At 46.4% G+C, this 12,323-nt stretch overlaps 5 non-coding genes across 5 annotated transcripts; all 5 read right to left on the reverse strand.

Annotated features, from left to right (window-relative positions):
- Positions 1–756: 756 nt before the first annotated feature.
- TRNAA-CGC (transfer RNA alanine (anticodon CGC)) lies at positions 757–828 on the reverse strand. Its single transcript has one exon. It is a non-coding gene; the product is annotated as a tRNA-Ala (tRNA).
- Positions 829–3,229: 2,401 nt separating this feature from the next.
- TRNAA-CGC (transfer RNA alanine (anticodon CGC)) lies at positions 3,230–3,301 on the reverse strand. The gene has a single exon. It is a non-coding gene; the product is annotated as a tRNA-Ala (tRNA).
- Positions 3,302–5,698: 2,397 nt separating this feature from the next.
- On the reverse strand, positions 5,699–5,770 carry TRNAA-CGC (transfer RNA alanine (anticodon CGC)). Its single transcript has one exon. It is a non-coding gene; the product is annotated as a tRNA-Ala (tRNA).
- A 2,393-nt stretch (positions 5,771–8,163) lies between these two features.
- Positions 8,164–8,235, reverse strand: TRNAA-CGC (transfer RNA alanine (anticodon CGC)). Its single transcript has one exon. It is a non-coding gene; the product is annotated as a tRNA-Ala (tRNA).
- Positions 8,236–10,628: 2,393 nt separating this feature from the next.
- On the reverse strand, positions 10,629–10,700 carry TRNAA-CGC (transfer RNA alanine (anticodon CGC)). The gene has a single exon. It is a non-coding gene; the product is annotated as a tRNA-Ala (tRNA).
- Between the last annotated feature and the right edge of the window lie 1,623 nt (positions 10,701–12,323).

The following is a 12,323-nucleotide window of genomic DNA, read 5'->3' on the forward strand; positions in this document are numbered from 1 at the left end:
CAAGTATGTGCTCTACCACTGAGTTACATCCCCACTGCCAGCAAGGAACGGTGAAATCTACCAGATGCTGGCTGGCTGCTTGGGACTAACAGCGCCCAGAACTGACGGTAACTGTCGAATTGGAGTTTCCAAATGGCAGACTTCATTTTAGAGCCACCTGTGTCTGGTTGTCCATAGAAACATGCAGAAAGGCTGCCCCCCATTGCAATTCCCCTGACCAACTAATGAAAAATATCAATATGTTCAAGACTTTTGCTTTTAGAAGCCAGAGATAGGCCCCAGCAGCAGAGCTGGTAGGATATTCCAGCTCAAAACTAACAAGTTACAGAACCTGATCGACTTAGGTTGACAACAGAGGCACATCTGTGGCCACATCCAGTGAAAACAAATTATTTTTAAAGCTAGGCATCATATGCTACAAAGGTACAATGGTGGAGCTATACATTCGGAACCAAAACAATCGACTGAAAAGAAACGCAAGGCAATGCCAATACTTTCACGATTCTGCACCGTTAAAACTGTGGTGTGATGTTTCTCTCTGTGCATTTCTATTTGTAGTGATTGTGAAGGCATACAGGATGTTGACACTGGCAGGGACGTAAACCTCAGTGATATATTATAGGCAGGTTTGCCATACGGGCACCAGCGTTTTCTCAGACAAATAGATATGAATGTCGATGATCCTATAATCATGGCCCGAGTTGCAGTGTGAAATACAAAATAACCGGGACAAAATCACACTGATGTTTATGCAAATGGAGATGCCGGGGATTGAACCCGGGACCTCATACATGCGAAGCATGCGCTCTACCACTGAGCTACATCCCCTCGGTGTGCAGTGGGCCTGTCCTGCAGACATCTTTTCCTGGGAGAATTCTTCCCGTCAAAATATGCTGCCAACTGAAGCACTAGCAAAAGACCAGGGAAAACGGGAGCAAGACTGGAAAAGCACATGGTCAGCTGAAGCAGTGTGCATTATGCTTCTCCATAAGAGATGACTTCCAGGGGAAGTATTCCACCAGAGGATTACCGTGCTCAAAGAGCCATCTCGTGGACAGAGACCATATGACAGTCAAAAAAAGGGAAACAATTGGAGATGCCAGGGATTGGACCCAGGGCCTCATCCATGCAAAGCAAGTGCTCTACCACTGAGCTACATCCCCTCGGTATGCAGTGTGTCTGTCCCGCAGACATAATTTTCAGGGAGAACTCTTCTGGTCAAAACATTCTGCCGAGTGAAGCACTAGCAAAAGAGCAGGGAAAACTGGAGCAAGAATGGAAAACCTCATGGTCACACTGAAGCAGTGTGCATTTTGCTTCTCCATAAGAGATGACTTCCAGGGGAAGATTTCCACCAGAGGATTACTGTGCTCAAAGGGCCATCTAGTGGATAGAGATCATATGACAGTCAAAAAGAGAAACAAGTGGAAATGCCCCAGGTCCTCATACATGCAAAGCATGCGCTCTACCACTGAGCTACATCCCCGCTGAGAGGACGCTTCCTCATCACACCTAAAAGCTTCAGGAGGGAGTGGGCTAAGTAAGGAAAGGGGTTTGCAGTAGTGCATATGAAAAAACATGACAACTGCCAAATTACATCTTACTACTTACAATGACAAAGTTAAAGCGCCAGGTCGATCTCATCACGTTGGTGCCTGAGACATCACATAATGTGACACAGCCATCTCGGATAGATGCCCCAGATTTGAGAAGTGTAGTTATGGAGAAAAAATAAATATATATATATATATATATATATATATATATATGTATGTCTTCAAACACCAAAAATGAGATAGCACCATTTCGCGCAGGAATTCCTCCAGCCGAAAGCCCACATATGTTGCTAGATAGACTGACACCTCTTTCGGATGTCCTTCTGTATTTGCTGGCTAGTGGAAAGCAACGTGGACCCACCACTCTATAGCTCTGCCGTCATGAGTGTCCCTAGCACACTCGGCAGATGTCGCTTCTCTAGGCAGACAAGCAGTGGAATTCTGCGGAAGGTCAATGGTGCTTCCATTGGTTTTGCCACTAGGCGATCCATTGCAGCCCTAGAATGAAGCATAACCCGCTGAATGCATTCAGGGTGTTCTGCGGTGGGAAAGGTCAGAGGGGGTGATAGTTGGTGAGCGTGCACAGCACCTCAGAATGACACCACTGCCTAGCAGGGGGACCGGTGGAGACACTATTTTCAGCCAATGCCCCTCTGTCTGAACGAGTCTGCCTTGTGTCATCCCGGTAAGAGATCAGGCTAACAGGCTTCCAATGAAAAAAGCAGACATCACACTGAAGCATGGTGCACCGTGCATCTCCACAATCATCGGCTCCAAAGAGAAGACGTTCAGGAACAGGATTTAGTATGGCAAAAGAACACATCATCCTAATTCCTATGTACAGGATAAAAAGCCCACAATTGAGGAAAAATATCACATGGAGATGCCTGGGATCGAACCTGTGGCCTCATACTTCCCAAGTATGTGCTCTACCACTGAGTTACATCCCCACTGCCAGCAAGGAACTGTGAAATCTACCAGATGCTGGCTGGCTGCTTGGGACTAACAGCGCCCAGAACTGACGGTAACTGTCGAATTGGAGTTTCCAAATGGCAGACTTCATTTTAGAGCCACCTGTGTCTGGTTGTCCATAGAAACATGCAGAAAGGCTGCCCCCCCATGCAATTCCCCTGACCAACTAATGAAAAATTTCAATATGTTCAAGACTTTTGCTTTTAGAAGCCAGAGATAGGCCCCAGCAGCAGAGCTGGTAGGATATTCCAGCTCAAAACTAACAAGTTACAGAACCTGATCGACTTAGGTTGACAACAGAGGCACATCTGTGGCCACATCCAGTGAAAACAAATTATTTTTAAAGCTAGGCATCATATGCTACAAAGGTACAATGGTGGAGCTATACATTCGGAACCAAAACAATCGACTGAAAAGAAACGCAAGGCAATGCCAATACTTTCACGATTCTGCACCGTTAAAACTGTGGTGTGATGTTTCTCTCTGTGCATTTCTATTTGTAGTGATTGTGAAGGCATACAGGATGTTGACACTGGCAGGGACGTAAACCTCAGTGATATATTATAGGCAGGTTTGCCATACGGGCACCAGCGTTTTCTCAGACAAATAGATATGAATGTCGATGATCCTATAATCATGGCCCGAGTTGCAGTGTGAAATACAAAATAACCGGGACAAAATCACACTGATGTTTATGCAAATGGAGATGCCAGGGATTGAACCCGGGACCTCATACATGCGAAGCATGCGCTCTACCACTGAGCTACATCCGCTCGGTGTGCAGTGGGCCTGTCCTGCAGACATCTTTTCCTGGGAGAATTCTTCCGGTCAAAATATGCTGCCAACTGAAGCACTAGCAAAAGACCAGGGAAAACGGGAGCAAGACTGGAAAAGCACATGGTCAGCTGAAGCAGTGTGCATTATGCTTCTCCATAAGAGATGACTTCCAGGGGAAGTATTCCACCAGAGGATTACCGTGCTCAAAGAGCCATCTCGTGGACAGAGACCATATGACAGTCAAAAAAAGGGAAACAATTGGAGATGCCAGGGATTGGACCCAGGGCCTCATCCATGCAAAGCAAGTGCTCTACCACTGAGCTACATCCCCTCGGTATGCAGTGTGTCTGTCCCGCAGACATAATTTTCAGGGAGAACTCTTCTGGTCAAAACATTCTGCCGAGTGAAGCACTAGCAAAAGAGCAGGGAAAACTGGAGCAAGAATGGAAAACCTCATGGTCACACTGAAGCAGTGTGCATTTTGCTTCTCCATAAGAGATGACTTCCAGGGGAAGATTTCCACCAGAGGATTACTGTGCTCAAAGGGCCATCTAGTGGATAGAGATCATATGACAGTCAAAAAGAGAAACAAGTGGAAATGCCCCAGGTCCTCATACATGCAAAGCATGCGCTCTACCACTGAGCTACATCCCCGCTGAGAGGACGCTTCCTCATCACACCTAAAAGCTTCAGGAGGGAGTGGGCTAAGTAAGGAAAGGGGTTTGCAGTAGTGCATATGAAAAAACATGACAACTGCCAAATTACATCTTACTACTTACAATGACAAAGTTAAAGCGCCAGGTCGATCTCATCACGTTGGTGCCTGAGACATCACATAATGTGACACAGCCATCTCGGATAGATGCCCCAGATTTGAGAAGTGTAGTTATGGAGAAAAAATAAATATATATATATATATATATATATATATATGTATGTCTTCAAACACCAAAAATGAGATAGCACCATTTCGCGCAGGAATTCCTCCAGCCGAAAGCCCACATATGTTGCTAGATAGACTGACACCTCTTTCGGATGTCCTTCTGTATTTGCTGGCTAGTGGAAAGCAACGTGGACCCACCACTCTATAGCTCTGCCGTCATGAGTGTCCCTAGCACACTCGGCAGATGTCGCTTCTCTAGGCAGACAAGCAGTGGAATTCTGCGGAAGGTCAATGGTGCTTCCATTGGTTTTGCCACTAGGCGATCCATTGCAGCCCTAGAATGAAGCATAACCCGCTGAATGCATTCAGGGTGTTCTGCGGTGGGAAAGGTCAGAGGGGGTGATAGTTGGTGAGCGTGCACAGCACCTCAGAATGACACCACTGCCTAGCAGGGGGACCGGTGGAGACACTATTTTCAGCCAATGCCCCTCTGTCTGAACGAGTCTGCCTTGTGTCATCCCGGTAAGAGATCAGGCTAACAGGCTTCCAATGAAAAAAGCAGACATCACACTGAAGCATGGTGCACCGTGCATGTCCACAATCATCGGCTCCAAAGAGAAGACGTTCAGGAACAGGATTTAGTATGGCAAAAGAACACATCATCCTAATTCCTATGTACAGGATAAAAAGCCCACAATTGAGGAAAAATATCACATGGAGATGCCTGGGATCGAACCTGTGGCCTCATACTTCCCAAGTATGTGCTCTAGCACTGAGTTACATCCCCACTGCCAGCAAGGAACTGTGAAATCTACCAGATGCTGGCTGGCTGCTTGGGACTAACAGCGCCCAGAACTGACGGTAACTGTCGAATTGGAGTTTCCAAATGGCAGACTTCATTTTAGAGCCACCTGTGTCTGGTTGTCCATAGAAACATGCAGAAAGGCTGCCCCCCCATGCAATTCCCCTGACCAACTAATGAAAAATATCAATATGTTCAAGACTTTTGCTTTTAGAAGCCAGAGATAGGCCCCAGCAGCAGAGCTGGTAGGATATTCCAGCTCAAAACTAACAAGTTACAGAACCTGATCGACTTAGGTTGACAACAGAGGCACATCTGTGGCCACATCCAGTGAAAACAAATTATTTTTAAAGCTAGGCATCATATGCTACAAAGGTACAATGGTGGAGCTATACATTCGGAACCAAAACAATCGACTGAAAAGAAACGCAAGGCAATGCCAATACTTTCACGATTCTGCACCGTTAAAACTGTGGTGTGATGTTTCTCTCTGTGCATTTCTATTTGTAGTGATTGTGAAGGCATACAGGATGTTGACACTGGCAGGGACGTAAACCTCAGTGATATATTATAGGCAGGTTTGCCATACGGGCACCAGCGTTTTCTCAGACAAATAGATATGAATGTCGATGATCCTATAATCATGACCCGAGTTGCAGTGTGAAATACAAAATAACCGGGACAAAATCACACTGATGTTTATGCAAATGGAGATGCCGGGGATTGAACCCGGGACCTCATACATGCGAAGCATGCGCTCTACCACTGAGCTACATCCGCTCGGTGTGCAGTGGGCCTGTCCTGCAGACATCTTTTCCTGGGAGAATTCTTCCGGTCAAAATATGCTGCCAACTGAAGCACTAGCAAAAGACCAGGGAAAACGGGAGCAAGACTGGAAAAGCACATGGTCAGCTGAAGCAGTGTGCATTATGCTTCTCCATAAGAGATGACTTCCAGGGGAAGTATTCCACCAGAGGATTACCGTGCTCAAAGAGCCATCTCGTGGACAGAGACCATATGACAGTCAAAAAAAGGGAAACAATTGGAGATGCCAGAGATTGGACCCAGGGCCTCATCCATGCAAAGCAAGTGCTCTACCACTGAGCTACATCCCCTCGGTATGCAGTGTGTCTGTCCCGCAGACATAATTTTCAGGGAGAACTCTTCTGGTCAAAACATTCTGCCGAGTGAAGCACTAGCAAAAGAGCAGGGAAAACTGGAGCAAGAATGGAAAACCTCATGGTCACACTGAAGCAGTGTGCATTTTGCTTCTCCATAAGAGATGACTTCCAGGGGAAGATTTCCACCAGAGGATTACTGTGCTCAAAGGGCCATCTAGTGGATAGAGATCATATGACAGTCAAAAAGAGAAACAAGTGGAAATGCCCCAGGTCCTCATACATGCAAAGCATGCGCTCTACCACTGAGCTACATCCCCGCTGAGAGGACGCTTCCTCATCACACCTAAAAGCTTCAGGAGGGAGTGGGCTAAGTAAGGAAAGGGGTTTGCAGTAGTGCATATGAAAAAACATGACAACTGCCAAATTACATCTTACTACTTACAATGACAAAGTTAAAGCGCCAGGTCGATCTCATCACGTTGGTGCCTGAGACATCACATAATGTGACACAGCCATCTCGGATAGATGCCCCAGATTTGAGAAGTGTAGTTATGGAGAAAAAATAAATATATATATATATATATATATATATGTATGTCTTCAAACACCAAAAATGAGATAGCACCATTTCGCGCAGGAATTCCTCCAGCCGAAAGCCCACATATGTTGCTAGATAGACTGACACCTCTTTCGGATGTCCTTCTGTATTTGCTGGCTAGTGGAAAGCAACGTGGACCCACCACTCTATAGCTCTGCCGTCATGAGTGTCCCTAGCACACTCGGCAGATGTCGCTTCTCTAGGCAGACAAGCAGTGGAATTCTGCGGAAGGTCAATGGTGCTTCCATTGGTTTTGCCACTAGGCGATCCATTGCAGCCCTAGAATGAAGCATAACCCGCTGAATGCATTCAGGGTGTTCTGCGGTGGGAAAGGTCAGAGGGGGTGATAGTTGGTGAGCGTGCACAGCACCTCAGAATGACACCACTGCCTAGCAGGAGGACCGGTGGAGACACTATTTTCAGCCAATGCCCCTCTGTCTGAACGAGTCTGCCTTGTGTCATCCCGGTAAGAGATCAGGCTAACAGGCTTCCAATGAAAAAAGCAGACATCACACTGAAGCATGGTGCACCGTGCATGTCCACAATCATCGGCTCCAAAGAGAAGACGTTCAGGAACAGGATTTAGTATGGCAAAAGAACACATCATCCTAATTCCTATGTACAGGATAAAAAGCCCACAATTGAGGAAAAATATCACATGGAGATGCCTGGGATCGAACCTGTGGCCTCATACTTCCCAAGTATGTGCTCTACCACTGAGTTACATCCCCACTGCCAGCAAGGAACTGTGAAATCTACCAGATGCTGGCTGGCTGCTTGGGACTAACAGCGCCCAGAACTGACGGTAACTGTCGAATTGGAGTTTCCAAATGGCAGACTTCATTTTAGAGCCACCTGTGTCTGGTTGTCCATAGAAACATGCAGAAAGGCTGCCCCCCCATGCAATTCCCCTGACCAACTAATGAAAAATATCAATATGTTCAAGACTTTTGCTTTTAGAAGCCAGAGATAGGCCCCAGCAGCAGAGCTGGTAGGATATTCCAGCTCAAAACTAACAAGTTACAGAACCTGATCGACTTAGGTTGACAACAGAGGCACATCTGTGGCCACATCCAGTGAAAACAAATTATTTTTAAAGCTAGGCATCATATGCTACAAAGGTACAATGGTGGAGCTATACATTCGGAACCAAAACAATCGACTGAAAAGAAACGCAAGGCAATGCCAATACTTTCACGATTCTGCACCGTTAAAACTGTGGTGTGATGTTTCTCTCTGTGCATTTCTATTTGTAGTGATTGTGAAGGCATACAGGATGTTGACACTGGCAGGGACGTAAACCTCAGTGATATATTATAGGCAGGTTTGCCATACGGGCACCAGCGTTTTCTCAGACAAATAGATATGAATGTCGATGATCCTATAATCATGACCCGAGTTGCAGTGTGAAATACAAAATAACCGGGACAAAATCACACTGATGTTTATGCAAATGGAGATGCCGGGGATTGAACCCGGGACCTCATACATGCGAAGCATGCGCTCTACCACTGAGCTACATCCGCTCGGTGTGCAGTGGGCCTGTCCTGCAGACATCTTTTCCTGGGAGAATTCTTCCGGTCAAAATATGCTGCCAACTGAAGCACTAGCAAAAGACCAGGGAAAACGGGAGCAAGACTGGAAAAGCACATGGTCAGCTGAAGCAGTGTGCATTATGCTTCTCCATAAGAGATGACTTCCAGGGGAAGTATTCCACCAGAGGATTACCGTGCTCAAAGAGCCATCTCGTGGACAGAGACCATATGACAGTCAAAAAAAGGGAAACAATTGGAGATGCCAGGGATTGGACCCAGGGCCTCATCCATGCAAAGCAAGTGCTCTACCACTGAGCTACATCCCCTCGGTATGCAGTGTGTCTGTCCCGCAGACATAATTTTCAGGGAGAACTCTTTTGGTCAAAACATTCTGCCGAGTGAAGCACTAGCAAAAGAGCAGGGAAAACTGGAGCAAGAATGGAAAACCTCATGGTCACACTGAAGCAGTGTGCATTTTGCTTCTCCATAAGAGATGACTTCCAGGGGAAGATTTCCACCAGAGGATTACTGTGCTCAAAGGGCCATCTAGTGGATAGAGATCATATGACAGTCAAAAAGAGAAACAAGTGGAAATGCCCCAGGTCCTCATACATGCAAAGCATGCGCTCTACCACTGAGCTACATCCCCGCTGAGAGGACGCTTCCTCATCACACCTAAAAGCTTCAGGAGGGAGTGGGCTAAGTAAGGAAAGGGGTTTGCAGTAGTGCATATGAAAAAACATGACAACTGCCAAATTACATCTTACTACTTACAATGACAAAGTTAAAGCGCCAGGTCGATCTCATCACGTTGGTGCCTGAGACATCACATAATGTGACACAGCCATCTCGGATAGATGCCCCAGATTTGAGAAGTGTAGTTATGGAGAAAAAATAAATATATATATATATATATATATATATGTATGTCTTCAAACACCAAAAATGAGATAGCACCATTTCGCGCAGGAATTCCTCCAGCCGAAAGCCCACATATGTTGCTAGATAGACTGACACCTCTTTCGGATGTCCTTCTGTATTTGCTGGCTAGTGGAAAGCAACGTGGACCCACCACTCTATAGCTCTGCCGTCATGAGTGTCCCTAGCACACTCGGCAGATGTCGCTTCTCTAGGCAGACAAGCAGTGGAATTCTGCGGAAGGTCAATGGTGCTTCCATTGGTTTTGCCACTAGGCGATCCATTGCAGCCCTAGAATGAAGCATAACCCGCTGAATGCATTCAGGGTGTTCTGCGGTGGGAAAGGTCAGAGGGGGTGATAGTTGGTGAGCGTGCACAGCACCTCAGAATGACACCACTGCCTAGCAGGAGGACCGGTGGAGACACTATTTTCAGCCAATGCCCCTCTGTCTGAACGAGTCTGCCTTGTGTCATCCCGGTAAGAGATCAGGCTAACAGGCTTCCAATGAAAAAAGCAGACATCACACTGAAGCATGGTGCACCGTGCATGTCCACAATCATCGGCTCCAAAGAGAAGACGTTCAGGAACAGGATTTAGTATGGCAAAAGAACACATCATCCTAATTCCTATGTACAGGATAAAAAGCCCACAATTGAGGAAAAATATCACATGGAGATGCCTGGGATCGAACCTGTGGCCTCATACTTCCCAAGTATGTGCTCTACCACTGAGTTACATCCCCACTGCCAGCAAGGAACTGTGAAATCTACCAGATGCTGGCTGGCTGCTTGGGACTAACAGCGCCCAGAACTGACGGTAACTGTCGAATTGGAGTTTCCAAATGGCAGACTTCATTTTAGAGCCACCTGTGTCTGGTTGTCCATAGAAACATGCAGAAAGGCTGCCCCCCCATGCAATTCCCCTGACCAACTAATGAAAAATATCAATATGTTCAAGACTTTTGCTTTTAGAAGCCAGAGATAGGCCCCAGCAGCAGAGCTGGTAGGATATTCCAGCTCAAAACTAACAAGTTACAGAACCTGATCGACTTAGGTTGACAACAGAGGCACATCTGTGGCCACATCCAGTGAAAACAAATTATTTTTAAAGCTAGGCATCATATGCTACAAAGGTACAATGGTGGAGCTATACATTCGGAACCAAAACAATCGACTGAAAAGAAACGCAAGGCAATGCCAATACTTTCACGATTCTGCACCGTTAAAACTGTGGTGTGATGTTTCTCTCTGTGCATTTCTATTTGTAGTGATTGTGAAGGCATACAGGATGTTGACACTGGCAGGGACGTAAACCTCAGTGATATATTATAGGCAGGTTTGCCATACGGGCACCAGCGTTTTCTCAGACAAATAGATATGAATGTCGATGATCCTATAATCATGACCCGAGTTGCAGTGTGAAATACAAAATAACCGGGACAAAATCACACTGATGTTTATGCAAATGGAGATGCCGGGGATTGAACCCGGGACCTCATACATGCGAAGCATGCGCTCTACCACTGAGCTACATCCGCGCGGTGTGCAGTGGGCCTGTCCTGCAGACATCTTTTCCTGGGAGAATTCTTCCGGTCAAAATATGCTGCCAACTGAAGCACTAGCAAAAGACCAGGGAAAACGGGAGCAAGACTGGAAAAGCACATGGTCAGCTGAAGCAGTGTGCATTATGCTTCTCCATAAGAGATGACTTCCAGGGGAAGTATTCCACCAGAGGATTACCGTGCTCAAAGAGCCATCTCGTGGACAGAGACCATATGACAGTCAAAAAAAGGGAAACAATTGGAGATGCCAGGGATTGGACCCAGGGCCTCATCCATGCAAAGCAAGTGCTCTACCACTGAGCTACATCCCCTCGGTATGCAGTGTGTCTGTCCCGCAGACATAATTTTCAGGGAGAACTCTTCTGGTCAAAACATTCTGCCGAGTGAAGCACTAGCAAAAGAGCAGGGAAAACTGGAGCAAGAATGGAAAACCTCATGGTCACACTGAAGCAGTGTGCATTTTGCTTCTCCATAAGAGATGACTTCCAGGGGAAGATTTCCACCAGAGGATTACTGTGCTCAAAGGGCCATCTAGTGGATAGAGATCATATGACAGTCAAAAAGAGAAACAAGTGGAAATGCCCCAGGTCCTCATACATGCAAAGCATGCGCTCTACCACTGAGCTACATCCCCGCTGAGAGGACGCTTCCTCATCACACCTAAAAGCTTCAGGAGGGAGTGGGCTAAGTAAGGAAAGGGGTTTGCAGTAGTGCATATGAAAAAACATGACAACTGCCAAATTACATCTTACTACTTACAATGACAAAGTTAAAGCGCCAGGTCGATCTCATCACGTTGGTGCCTGAGACATCACATAATGTGACACAGCCATCTCGGATAGATGCCCCAGATTTGAGAAGTGTAGTTATGGAGAAAAAATAAATATATATATATATATATATATATATGTATGTCTTCAAACACCAAAAATGAGATAGCACCATTTCGCGCAGGAATTCCTCCAGCCGAAAGCCCACATATGTTGCTAGATAGACTGACACCTCTTTCGGATGTCCTTCTGTATTTGCTGGCTAGTGGAAAGCAACGTGGACCCACCACTCTATAGCTCTGCCGTCATGAGTGTCCCTAGCACACTCGGCAGATGTCGCTTCTCTAGGCAGACAAGCAGTGGAATTCTGCGGAAGGTCAATGGTGCTTCCATTGGTTTTGCCACTAGGCGATCCATTGCAGCCCTAGAATGAAGCATAACCCGCTGAATGCATTCAGGGTGTTCTGCGGTGGGAAAGGTCAGAGGGGGTGATAGTTGGTGAGCGTGCACAGCACCTCAGAATGACACCACTGCCTAGCAGGAGGACCGGTGGAGACACTATTTTCAGCCAATGCCCCTCTGTCTGAACGAGTCTGCCTTGTGTCATCCCGGTAAGAGATCAGGCTAACAGGCTTCCAATGAAAAAAGCAGACATCACACTGAAGCATGGTGCACCGTGCATGTCCACAATCATCGGCTCCAAAGAGAAGACGTTCAGGAACAGGATTTAGTATGGCAAAAGAACACATCATCCTAATTCCTATGTACAGGATAAAAAGCCCACAATTGAGGAAAAATATCACATGGAGATGCCTGGGATCGAACCTGT

The sequence above is a fragment of the Ambystoma mexicanum genome (assembly GCF_040938575.1).
Source record: "Ambystoma mexicanum isolate Mex_15411 chromosome 12 unlocalized genomic scaffold, UKY_AmexF1_1 Mex_chr12_unloc.1, whole genome shotgun sequence".
Lineage (NCBI taxonomy): Eukaryota > Metazoa > Chordata > Amphibia > Caudata > Ambystomatidae > Ambystoma > Ambystoma mexicanum.